This window comes from Apus apus, chromosome 2 (genome assembly GCF_020740795.1).
Source record: "Apus apus isolate bApuApu2 chromosome 2, bApuApu2.pri.cur, whole genome shotgun sequence".
Lineage (NCBI taxonomy): Eukaryota > Metazoa > Chordata > Aves > Apodiformes > Apodidae > Apus > Apus apus.
In genome coordinates, this window is record NC_067283.1 from 35,751,313 (window position 1) to 35,765,412 (window position 14,100).

Genomic DNA, 14,100 nt, shown 5'->3' on the forward strand with positions numbered 1-14,100 from the left:
GTTCAGCCAAGGATCAACAGTTCATGATTGGACAACTTCTTCTCTTCTGTAACTTCAATAAGCTTCTTCTACATGTCCCATCTGGTGGTCTGGCAGTCTCCTTCTGGCAGTTCCTTATCTTGTTTACTCAGCTCTTCTCAGGGCTTTCCAGCCTCTTCAAGGGTACATGGTTATCTTCTCAAGGTTAACATCACACTTGCATTCCAATCCCTTGGACCAGCCGAGGTTTCCCACACCACCTTCACATTCTCCACGTTGCCTAACAGCTGCAGCATTAGTAACAGAGGCATTTCAGCAAGATCAGGCTTTGAAAAGAGTAATAGCATGGGCATGGTTTAGTATATAAAACAGGCTGCATGAAGAATATCCTGTCTGGAATGTTCAACTGTCCTGTCCGTTTCACCCTAACCAACAATCTAAAAAAAAGGGTCTGAGGGAAGATTTTCCACCTCCAGCACTTGAGAAATTACTGCAAATTAATAACCGATGTGTGATGAACTGCAGAATCAGGGATGAACATTTGTATTTCCGTGTGGAGGTATGCAGGGGCAAAGTGCCTCAGCATCAATCAACAGAGGAAGGGGAAAAGTCTCCAAGATGGCTATTGACCAAACCGCCACGCGAAGCCCTTGCAGGCTTTCCTGGGGAGCTTGGAACACTGCCTCATTTATTCCAGATGTAACCTACAAGACTCATTTGTTCTGATGATGGCTAGATAGCAATATTTCATATATGGGTCTCAAATGGTAAGTGGCTAGTGGTTAAAAATAGCAGTCACACAAGCACTGTTAACATCGGCCAGCAGGAGATCTGGGATCACACCTTACAAGACCATCTTTTTTTCTGGGCCCGTGAAGGCTGAGAACTTGACATCAAGAGTGGTATCGGGTTAGACATGAGGAAGAAATTCTTCATTATGAGGGTGACACTGGAACAGGTTTTCCAGAGAAGCTGTGGATGCCCCGCCGTTGGAAGTGTACAAGGACAGGCTGGATGGGGCTTTGAGCAACCTGGTCTAGTGGGAGGTGTCTCTGCCCATGGCAGGGGGATTTGGGACTGGCTGATCTTTAAGGTCCCCTCCAACCCAAACCATTCTATGATTCTATGAGATAACTCTGCTTGATCACCACATAAGCTTTAGAACCAGCTCCTTGACACTTTTCTCTGTAATTTGTGCAGTGCTAACCTCTAGGTTCTTGAGTTTTCTCATGTATAAAATTCATTGATTCCATTCAACACACAGGTTCTGCAAGACCTGATCTGTTAGTATTTATAAAATTGCTCTGGCATGGAAAGTGTACATCTTATGAGACAGTATCAGGGTTCCAGAGTTTCTTAGTAAGAACAACTTTGCTGAGATAATCTCGGAACAATATTATTGTAATTATTATAACTAATATTTTTAATTATTACCCAGGCATCAGTATTTAGCATCAGAATATTCATGGGCAATCTTGCAGAACTGCATTGCTATTTTCTGCACATGGAAGAGTAGATTTAAAAATAAAAATGCATGATGTATTACAGCCTAGAGAAATCTGCTTGTGTTTGGTAGATTTAGAGATGAAGTGCAATATATTTTAAAAAAATATTTTATGAGTTTTCCCCCTTCAGGATTGATCTTTATCATTTTCAGAAACGGAGTGTCTGCATAGACAGCCCATAGGTATGTGCAATGTAATTAACAGACTCAATCTAGATTAACAAGTGTAGCAAAGCCTAGTGAAACCAGCAGCAATAGCTAATGTGTTAGCATGTGTACTCACAAGTTCAGTCCCTGGTAGGAAATTGTACGGTTAGAAAATATCTTGAGCTGGAGGTTTAACTACAAATTGAATTTATTTACTAATGTGATCCATTTGAAAAGACACTTTGAGTCTTGCATATCAAGGTGGAATAATAATGATGATGATAACGCTAAAAAAGTAGAAGCCAAAAAGGCAAGACAAAATTTATTTCAGTGATCTAAATGTGAATTATAATGGCATTATTCCCACTGCTACAAAAATTCATAAACTTGCATAGCAAATATATATAGTACTGTAAAGTCTTAAAAAAAAATATTTTTAAAAAACCCCAACAACAACAAAACCAAACCAAACTTCTGTCAATTGAAATGAGTGGTTTTGGGAGAATAATAAAAAACCTATATTTGCCCATTATCATATATACAAGACTGAAAGTGATCAGTTCCTTTAATGGCAAAATAAAGTCAATAGCTCCAATGGGGATAATACTGAGCTTGGTGCGTGTTACCTCCACCTTCAAAAGCCTGTTCCAGAGAACAAAGCACTCTTGCACAACTCTGACAATGGATCGCTCCTGAGGTAAACTCATGTGAAATTATGCATGATTCTAGCTGATGACTTTTGCCTTAATTGGTCATAATAGAAAATAGCCAGTTTCATTAAAAGCATCTGAGAATTAGATGCTATTTATATTTCAAGTACCAGATATGATGTATTCCGGCATGCTTTTGAAGTTGGACAGTGGCACCAGAAATTTTTTAATGCAAAAATATACTTTGAGTGTTCTAATTAAACATAAGGATCTGTTATTTATATTTTATATATATATCTCTGTGTGTGTATATATATATATATATATATATATATATATATATATAATGTTATAGCAAATAATCACTCAAATAATTTTTCTTGTGATTTCGCTTATGAAATATGTTTTGGTTGTCAAAGCTGCATGACTCTACCCAGAAAATCATATTATGACAAAAACATGATAGATAATTTATAGATAATTCTTCAGAGAGTTATTCATGGGAAGGAAGAGAAGCAGTGACAGAAAAGCAATGAACAATAGATGAAAAAGAAACAATTTTAATGCACAAACTGGAGTATCTTGCACACACACAAAAAAAATTTCCTCTGCACTTCTGGGAATAAGCATTTACCTCTTGAACCACTGAGCTAAAGGACTGAATAACCAGAGTGCAATGTTTTGCTTTTCTGAACAACTTTAACCTCTGCATTCCCTTGTTTTCCATACAAGAAGCCACTAAAACAAGGAAAATCAGTTGGATTTTAGGATTTAATTGTTCTAATCAAGCACAGAAACATTAGGACCTGGATACTAGGGTGAAGATGCAATTAGCTGAGATTTAATGAGCTGTGTAATGATAACTGACAGGGCTATGTAACTTTACAGCCATAATTTCCTGACTAGTTGAACTCTTAAACACTGCAATCCTACATCCTACCCCAAGGCATGTTGACCTTTCCAGCTGCCCAGAGGAGAAACAACTGCCTGCAAAGTTTTTAGGATCTACACAATATTAGAGCAACAGGAAATTCCTACAGTTTTGGGGCAATTTCTCACTCTGATCAGAGCAAGCATCATTTTCCATGCTAGTTTAAACATTTTTTTTCTCTTCCTTATAATCTAGTTTATGTGGCTAGAAGAGTTTGTTTGATGACAAGAGGATCCTCGGAAGTAGCCACAGTCAGATAGGATATCAAGGGCATCCAATATCCACAGCCACATCAAATACAGTTTGGGTGATGGAGAGGACGCACAAAGAAAGCTTATAATAAAATACCTCATAAAAGAGGACCAGAAATGCAATTTCTGAAAGAAAGCAAAACCCAACATTAGAAAAACTCTATTTGTAACATTCACAAACATCAAGCAGAAAGTCTGTAAGATGAAGCAGGGGTCTGAGAATCAAGTGATCTGCAATTGCTTCTGACTGTCCATGACTTTTGACAAGTCAAATTCTTGCCACCACTCCTAACATGGGGCATGTTACAGATAGAAAAGGTGTTTGAAACAGGTAAAAATGCTTTTTGAACATGATGAAGTCCTCAGATTCCCCTATGGGAGACCCTATCATATTGCTAATGCTTTCAAAACCCAGTAAAGGGAATGTTTTCTTTTGAATCTTAATCTTTCTAAGAAAGCTAAATTATAACATGTGCCATAACTGTATGATCACTTAAAATTTTTTCCTCCATCATTCCTTTGCCTCCTTTGGCACAGAGCACACATGTGCCTTGACTGATAAGCACTTCATGGCACGCAGCCTGCATTTTATCCCTCTTCTTCTTTTCAGCTGCCATCCCCCATTCTATCATTCCACTTTAACAGAATTTATAGTGAACAAGACTGAGAAGGGACACCCAGAAAGCTCAAAAATACCTAGATTCTGCCTGTACTGAAATTTTTGCAGAATTGAAGCATCTGAGTTAATGAGAATGATACAAATCCCATTCTCCTGCAACAGATGTCCTTGGAGGTACCCAAGAACTCACAAGACCCTGACACTGCCTGCCTGTACAAACAGCAAGAGGTTGGGCTGAGCAGTGAGCTCCTACCCATGCTCGACCACAGTCCAGGATTTCTGTGTAGGTCAGGGAGGCACCAAACACTTGGCATTTGGCAGAAAGCCCAGCAGCATGGTCACATCCTTGGAATACATACACAAAACACACATATACACAGTGCATGGCACTGATTGGGACTTCAAAACTGAAAACATCTTTTGAAAGTCAGTGGCAAGGGAGGAAGAGATGAAGAAAACAGATTAAACACGGCGCTCCCCAAATGCCATGTCTGTTATCTCTACTTTTATGTACGTGTTGTGGAGGGTGTATAAAGCTAGCAATATGGTATTAACTGTATGCTTATCACAAGTCCCAAGGTCATAATCATAATAATTGTTCTGATACATAGTTCAGAAGCTCTGAGACTGTGAAATGTATGGTGACATGGAAATCCTCAGGAATGTTACCAAGCTGTGGTATCCCTCTGCCTTTCTCCACCACCTGCCACTCTTTGCTTCCTCAGTGGCTTGAAATGCAGGATGATTTTTTTTATTATTTTTCTGGAGCTGACAGCAAAATAGACATTTTTCACATTGCTTTATTTTTCTTATGCTGTTTCCCAACCTGGTGCCCAGCCTGGCTGACAAGTTGTCACAGCTAATGTGACAAGGGAGCAGGAGTACATTGAGCCAATTTTGCTATAAGAGTAACGTGGAATGGGTTGCATGAAAACTGTGGCTTATGTAGCTATGACAGGAGTCAAATACAATTGCAAGTCAGTTAGCATCCTTAGGAACTAATTACCAACTACCTTTTGTGCTGAAAAGCTGGCCTAGCCCCGGACAAGTATTTCCAATGCTTCATTTGCACCATCACCAACACCCACATCTATCCAAACCTGCCACACGCTCTTCACTATTCAATTAATTAGGCAAAGAGGAACATGATTCTGCAAGACAGATCTTTGCATTTAACGACAGCAACTGCTGTAGAATTCTCCTATAATGAACTTCCTTCTGTTTTATCCTACTGATGGGATGGGAAGCAGGGAGGCTGCAGGCGAGGCTCCAGGATACGGCTCCCTTGTGCCAACTTTGTTCTTGGGGACATGCCTCCCGCTATCTTTTTAGCTGAAAATGGGCAAATACCAGGAGTGGGAAAGGACATAGACTTAGCTGCAATCTTGGGGCCATGCTGCTCAATTGTGTGCTGAAGTATCTCTGGGGGAAAGGCAGAGACATCATATACCTGCATTTGAAGAAATAAAAACCTTTTTTTTCTTGAGAAAGGATGAGCTTTGTAAAGAAGAATCCCCTTTCCAGTAGTACTGTGGAATGTGCTCTGTGGGACGAGAATACGAAGAAGAAGCAACAAGAGGTCTGAGACATCTGGTTACTACTACCTTTGACCCTGGCAGATCAATCTGCCTCCTTCTAATGCAACTTTGGAGGGAAGTTGCATTTTCACAAAATCAGAGTTAATGGACTGCTGATGGGCCTTGCTTGTCTTTGTTTCCTCACCTACCTTTACAGGCCCCTTGCTTGCACACTTCCCAGACTTGGCAAAACAGCTTTCAGAGATGGGCAGATAATACCCAACTATGACAAAATCTTTCAACAGTCACCTAATGTCCCAGCTGAATAACTCAACCTGGAACATAAAGACCACAGAACGAAATGCCAGCAACAATTATATCCAACCTTTCCCAAATAACTGCCACATGTGCAATTATCCCTTGCCAAGTAACACAAGAGTGAAAAGTGATGTGCCACCTGCCTTTGGGAGATAAGTAGAAGAGTCACGCAACTCACACCCCCAGGCCACATGGTACTTGAAGTTTGTACGTTTCTCATACACTGTGGCACAGCACAATAATGGGTGTCTGGAGAGCAACAGTTTGCTATGTTACTCTTGTTTTATGAAATGTCTTTCTTAGCCAGTCACAGGGGTTTGAAGAATACAGTGTATTATTCACCTTTGTTTTTTTCAATTACAATAACAGCAGTCAAACACCTAATGCAAGAAGATTAAATGTATGTGAATTAATTCCTGAGGTCTTTTTCTGATTTCAGTGCAAACAATGCAGCCAAAGTTGTGGGAGAGCCTTGAAAGATGGCCAGTTTGTTCATGTGCTGTATTTTAATCACGCCTAAACCTGTTGGTGTAATATTTCCTTGAAAGTAGCAGTGTAAAACATCTTCTGGAAAAGGCTGAAAAAAAATGTATAAACAAAGCAATGAAATACTCAAATAGTTGCCAGAGAGAAAGCTACCAAATTCTTTCTACTTTAAAGGCATCTTGATACAATCATATGTTCAAGGAGAAAAAAACCAGCTTAAACTCCAAAGCATAGGAAAAAAATGCCCATCCTATGTCCAAGCAGTGAAAATGTTTTAATAAGATTTTGCACACTTTATCTTAAATGAAATAATACAAATTAATTAAAACCCCTTCTGAAGCATCCTGGAATCTAATGTGATTTAAGAGGATGAAGCAACAAGGAGTACACAAGGTTTTTGATCTCTCCAGAGGACCAAGTCTGATTTAGTCATCTGTTTTGCAAGACTTTCCAGCCAAAAGTCCCCCTAATGCAGCAGCTCCCTCCGAACTGTAATTTATCACATAGATAAACTGATGAAAATTGTCCACTCCCCTTTCCAGTGTGAGTGGAGCATGATGAAGAGTAGGGGACCATTTGGAAATAATCACATTCCCTTTATTCTTTCCAGTTTCTCCCAGGAGTTCCAGTAGTCCTCTTAAAATAAGATTTATAACCAAAAAAGAGTTTCCCAGAAGGTCTAGCACAGTAATGCTACTTCATTCTTCTAATGACTTACATATATTGATAATCCTCCACCAACAAGACCTACTGCATGTAATTTAAAAATCCAACCTCTTCCTGATAGCCTTAAAAGCAGCTTTCATATTAACTCCACCTGGTTTTGCTGCCACACAGTGAATTCTCTGCTATGATCAGGACAACATGGAACTTGAATCCCTAGCATCCTGAAAGAGTTCAAGGTGTTTTTTGCCTGTGTGCTCCAAGGCAATGCAACAGTTGTTCCAACCATTTATTTCTGTGTCTGTTTCACTTTCCTTGAAGCTTAATCTTAGTCTGGATGTAATGCTTATTCTTCTAATAATTACCTTAAGTGACTGATTCATATATAATCTCAATTGCAATTTAGTACCACTTTCAAATAAAAGGACTTCCTTGTGATTTTAAAATGAAAAAATGCATAAGTATAACATAAATTTAAAAGTCAAAGAAAAACATTTCTTGTAAAATTGTTGTTTGAAGATATGCACCATGAGAAAATGTTTGCTCCTGCAAAGTGGTGGGATGATTTTTTTTGCTCTGGCTGCTCTCTGGTGCCTTAGGGCAGCATGAAGCAGTGAGCACCCAGCCATGGTGATTTCTAGCACTGCCTGGTCAGCCAGGGGAAAGGGGCTAGTATTGAGGCTCACAGGTCTTGGAAATGGTGAAGGCAACAAACTTCAGAAACTGTAAGAGACTTGGCAGTGAATTTTGGCCATGCAGATGGCTAGGAAATTACTAACAAAGTAGTTAACAAAAAGTGCAGTAAGGGCCAAAGTCATCAACTTCAGAGCATTCAGAAGAGTGAATAACATTAATTACAATCAGCACTGAGATGTGACTGAGGCTGAAAAACATAATTGCCCCCCTTCCTCTCCCCTCCCTTCTCTTTCCTTTCCCTTCCTCTTCCACTTTCCCTTCCCATACATGATAAAATGAACTAGGATGCTTTTCTGCTGGGATAGTGAACAGCTTCTGGCATCTTTAATTCAAGAATGTCAGTGGTCACTATTGAGTCTAGGAAGTACGTAAAGAGGTAATTTTACATGGGATTAGGAAATAACATCCCCTGCATGGGAAGTTAAGTCTGTGGAAGGGCAGCTTCCTCTGACAGAGAAATGGGAAAATAACCATTGTACATTCCCTAGAGGCAGCTAATGCATAAACTTTCACTCATTCTTAACTAAATGAGATGTTTAAAGGTCTATATTGATATTCGGATCAAAGACATTTTTAGTAAATAAGATTACATTTCATTAAAGAGATTTATTTCTTCTTATTTATTTTCTACCCCAAATAGCTATTAAACCCAGTAATATTTGAAAGTTTTCTCTAAAAGTTTGGAGAAAGTATGTGATGTCATTTGTACTTATTGAAATACTTAGAAGCAAAATTTGGTTCATAGATGAGGAAAAGGAGAGAGAGAAGTGGATGAATTATTTCTTAGCAAATCATCTCCTTGGAGAGAAAGAGGCTCACACGCAGCAGCTGGAAAGCATGGCAAGGGCTGAAAATTAGTCCCTACACATGGAAAAATAAAGCATATTGCACAAGGCTGGAGTTAATTGTAATCAGTAAGTTAAAACCCCTTCTGGCTTTTGGACTAGCCTGGACCAGTTGCTTTGTATTTGCATTCTGCACTGATAAGCTGAGCAGCACCTGTCTCAGCAAGTACAGAGTCAGGATTTGTGTGCTCCTTTCAGCCCCCCACTTCCCGCTTGCGGCATGCAGATATATCCTGTGACAAGGATTATACTCCATTTTGGAGGATAAAATATATATCACTCATCAGCACAGAAGTTGTGCAGCTAAGTTTTGTAATTAAGAATCCTCACAATTGCATCTATAATTTATTCATAGTATCAATTACAGAATTCCTGGTAGAGGAAGTCAAACTAATTATATTTTTTAAAATTTAAATTAGTTTCTTCTATTCAATTAAAGGAAGCTAGAAACTCTTCAGGGTACCCACACTGCCAATGGCAAACTGTAATAGCTTTGCAGCCAGACGGTCAGCTGGAGCAGCTGCTGGAAGAACACTCTCTGCAAAACAAAAACTCTAGTAAAGCCATTTTAGCCAGTTTAGTCTTGGTGAGTGAGTGCTCAGCCTGCTGATTACAGAAAACTCTACTGTTTTGGTTTTTTTTATTATTGTAATTCTGTAACTTCTGAAAACAAAAAAACAAATGTATTGAAGGACTGTGATCTGCCTTTCAGAATGAGGAATTATAGGATCTTACAGATTAGCTAGTCCCAACCCCCCTACCATGGGCAGAGACACATCCCACTAGACCAGGTTGCTCAAAGCCCCATCCAACCTGGCCATGAACACTTTCAGGGACGGTGCATCCACAGCTTCTCTGGGCAACCTGTTCCAGTGTCTCATTACCTTCACACTAAAAAATTTCTTCCTAATGTCTAATCTAAATCTACCTTCTTCCAGTTTGAAAACCATTATCCCCTGTCACTACGTGCCCTTGTAAAAATTCCCCCTCCACCTTCCCATAGGCCCCTTCAGATACTGGAAGGCTGCTTTAAGGCCTCCCCGGAGACTTCTCCAGGCTGAACTGGCCCAACTTTCTCAGCCTGTCTTCATAGGAGAGGTGCTCCAGCCCTCTGATCACCTTCATGGCCCTCCTCTGAATTCCCTCTAGCAGGTCTGTGTCCTTTCCTGTGTAGGAGGCCCCAGAACTGGACACAGTACCCCAGGTGGGGTCTTACAAGTGCAGAGTAGAGGAAGAGAATGACCTTCCTCAACCTGCTGGTCACACTGCTTTAGGTGCAGCCCAGGGTACAGCTGGCTTTCTGGGCTGCAAGCACACACTAACAGCTATAAGAATCACTCGGCTCAGATGCATAAATTCAGACGATTACTTGGGAAGCACATGCTAGGAACATACTCATCCTGGATACCTTCTTGGGTACGACTGGTCCTCCTCATTGCTGAATGAGGAGCAGAGAACACACAGTTTCCTAGCGCAGGCCCCTCAGACCCATGAATTGTGGGGATGGATTTGGTTCTGCATTCCCAGAGTGCAGCCAAGTTGTGTTTATGTCTTCCTAATACGATACGGGTCCACGCCAGCACTGACAGTTCAGGGGGCTGAACTGAGCAGAGCTTCCCTCTCAGCCCGGGCTGCGTCGTGGCCTCCCCCCCCACCCTCATTTCACTGGGCCAAGGACATCACTACAGTTTTGGGGGTTTTTTGTTGGTTTGGTTTTTTGGCAGGGGTGGGAGAAATCTTAGACTTTCACTTATGATTCCCTAGTTCTATTGGATCCTCAAAAAAAATCTTAATGGATGACAAGGAAAGCAGACCTACAAGCAGTGTTTCAGGCAGAGAATGCTGTGGGCATTTTCTGGCGCAATTTCAAGTACCAAATAAAAAACTGCCAGGCATGTACTTCATCCGCAACTGCTTATGCCCTGATAAAAGAGCAGAGGGCCCCAGGACCCATCACAGCAGTTATTACAGGACATTCCTTCACATATCCCACACAGCGAGTTACAGCAAGCTGTATTATAAATCCAGCTGTATTTTTAGGTGCATTAGTAGTCGCTTGACTACAACTGAGTCTGGTCAGAGTTCAGATGTTTGGTGGAAGATTCCCTCCCCCCCTCCCCCCCCTTTCCTCCTAAGAACTATAAACTCATTTTCCAGATACTCCACTAAAAATGTTAGGGCTGAAACTTCCATCTACTGATTTGGGAGAAATGATTTCTTACAAGTTTTCCCAAAGGATTAATATTCAACCTAGTAGTCTATTGTGTTTCCTAATTATAAAGAGAGCACATCAACAAATCTAGCAAAACCAATGCCTTGTCTTTGATCCATTCCTCAAGATGCACCGGTAACCTTTGGTAGGAACTACCAAATGTCTAGATCAGTGATTTGTGGATGGCCAGGAGATGGGATATAGGCAGCATATAAGCAACAAAGAAACTTTCCTCTGCACAGACACAGACCAGAGACTAGATGGTTAAAAGCTCTTGTATGTATTAATACAGCTAACAAGGCTTTATTGTCTTCATCGTATTTTCAGTTAAAAACTATGCAACTACAGTCCTGTTGTGGAAAATGCAGTTTCTCACATGGGTGAATGTATTCAGCCCTGGGAGCAGTGAAACATTTGAAAAATCCTCTCAGCTTTGAGGTTCCTCTTGTAAGGAAAATTTGCTGGGAGAGTTGCTGTAAATAGAATAAAAAGTACCCCAAACGGCACAGTCAGCACCTACTTCCAGCATCATGATGCAGACATTCAATGGCATATTATGAAAATCAGCACATAAATAAGGAAAAGCCTCTACTAATTTTTGAAATCTCTCTTTAGCACTTCAAAGTTCTAAATAATGCTGTATGTTTAATCCATATTTGTGTCAAAAGAGGAAAAAACATCAACAGAAAAGTAACCTAAACACCTCCTGTGATCCAGAAGACCACGAGTTTTCTAGCAGAAGCTGGAAGAAAGATTTTCTTTGCAAATGAGTCATGCTTCAGATACCACGGCCACAATTGCACTTTCTCCCAAGAGAAAATGCCGCAAGGAAGCAAAGGTGTCACACGTGGTCCGTCTTTGGTCCTCTGTGAGAAAGGGAGTAAGTAGCTACTTAAATTTACATTTTATGCATGCCAGGCAATGAATTGAAGCTAATTGTATCAAACCCACTCCCAGCAGTATTTTACCATATTCCTGGTCATTTCAATTCCCCTCTTTTAAGGTCAGATCTAAAGCATTGCTTCTGGATGCTACGATGAGATGAAAAAATCTAATTTACAGAAAAAAAGAGGCTATAAAAAGGAGATGAACCACTTGAGCTTTAAATTTAAATTTCAGTCTTTTAAATATCTCTTTGCAGTGAAACATACAGAATTTGAGGTGCATTTTTGTCTTCAGCCAGTCATCCATAAAAAACCTGCTACCAGTCGTGTCAAATATCTGATCTACTCCAAGATGCAGCTCATACAACTAAGACCCTTTTAAGAATTTGTTTTTCCCTTTTTAGATAATTTAATGTAGGGCATAAATATTTTATGACAGATCTAAATACATCAGTAATACACCTGTAACATCAAGGTTGAGCAAAGGAGTAAAGGAGTTACAAACATCCAGTTATGACAGACTGTTCTCAACTATTTTGGCTCTTTACTGTGAGAATTCAGAAAGGTCCTGGCTCTAGAACAGAATACGCCAGTGATGGGGAATGTAATCAGATACATCATTTCAGCTTCTAATTTCATATCCAAATGCCAAAAAAACCGAGCAGCGATTTTCAACAGTTTGACTTCAGGCACCGAGATCAGAACATAATTTATCATTGTTTCATTTAAGCTTCTTCACAGTGTTTGGGAGTGAGTCCTCTGCAATCCTCAGATAACCCCCACCATATGGGGAAGCACCCTGACAAAAGCTTAAGAGGTGGAGAGGAAAAACCACGAAGTGCAATTAAGCTTCTCTGCTTCTGATCTGCATGGAAAGGAATTCCACTCCAGCTGGAGACAAAGTTCTAGTATAAAACATGATCGGGCTTGAATACAAGAACTATCAAGAAGCTCAGTAATATTTCAAAATGTCCTCACTGAAGGTGTCTTACAGTCTAAGCTTTAAAGTAAATGGTGCATAAGTCAAGTTTTGTGTGCATGAGTAGCCTCTTCAAATTAGTGGAGCTGCTCCTACTCTTGGATCAACATACACTGTAATGCATGAGTAGATGTCAAGGATAAACTCAATTCTACACTGGTTGCATTTAGGCTATTTCCTAGTGTTTGTGTAAGAATAAGACATTTATTTAAATTAAACTATGCTTTTTTGCTTGTACACCAACTGGGTGGCATAGCAAGATCATTTGTTTGAATTATGCTGAGAGCTGGCCTGGAAATAAAAGAAACTGTAGAAGTTAATATATTCTGTTACATCCTTAGAGAGGGAAGGAAGATGGTTTTCATTATTGTATAGCTGACCTGATAATATCTGGAGAAACAATCACTGTGAACCAAGATGAATGTCTGCATTTAAAACATAAACCCTATAATAAAAATTGTCTTCTGTTTGAACTTGTTTTTTAGGTAATTTTCTGCTAAAGTTTAAATTTTAAACTCATTCTGAGTATTAATATTAAATTACTGTTTACATTTCTTATACTGAACTCACAGTGAGAGAACAATTTCATAACATTGTATGAAGTGCTCCCTCACACCTGGAAGGAATTGTATTACTTTTTAATTTAAGCAGTTTCAAATTTACAGCCTAGCTCTGGTATAGAGAGGAATCAAAGTTTATCTGTTCCCTGTGGAAGCTCATTGAGGAGTATTTGTACAGAGTAGGGTTGGCCTGTTAATATCTGTAACTACTTGCATTTACTCCTAGCCATTAGACATTTCTTTTGTCTTTCATTTTCTGTAGGTAACTGAGCTGTGCCCTTGAACACAGAGAAAACTCAGTTTGAACTGAAATATTCCGCTCTCCCATGAGTTATGGGGTTTCAATTTCTTTTCAATCCCTTAACACCAGATCCTGTTTACTTTCTGTGTACAATTCAACTCAAAATATTAAGGTCTTCAGGACTTCATGTAATTTTTTAGCCTCCATTCAATAATCCTTGAATTTATGTATAGTTCAAGGTATCTTCAGAGAAACTTCCCAGTTTGAATTTTAGTTCAAATGGCTTGAGACCTAGGGTTTTTCAAAGGAATATCTGCTGTTTCCACTCTAAGAAGAGGGCTAAGAGAAGGCTTATATGTGCACATGAATAACAAGTCCCTGTAGGGCTGAAAGTGAACAATCCTTACCTGTGTTACCATTGCAGTTAAAAAATTCTCATTAGGAGACAGATCCCATTATGCCAGGCACAGTGGAAAAATGCATCTTTTTCAACTACTTGATAGGCAATTTTAGCTATCCTTTATAAGTCCTTATGGTACCCATGCATTCTACTATAAGAAAAGTTCAACTGCATTGGGTGTTGGCTAATTATCACAAAAATTCTCACTCAAAGTAATT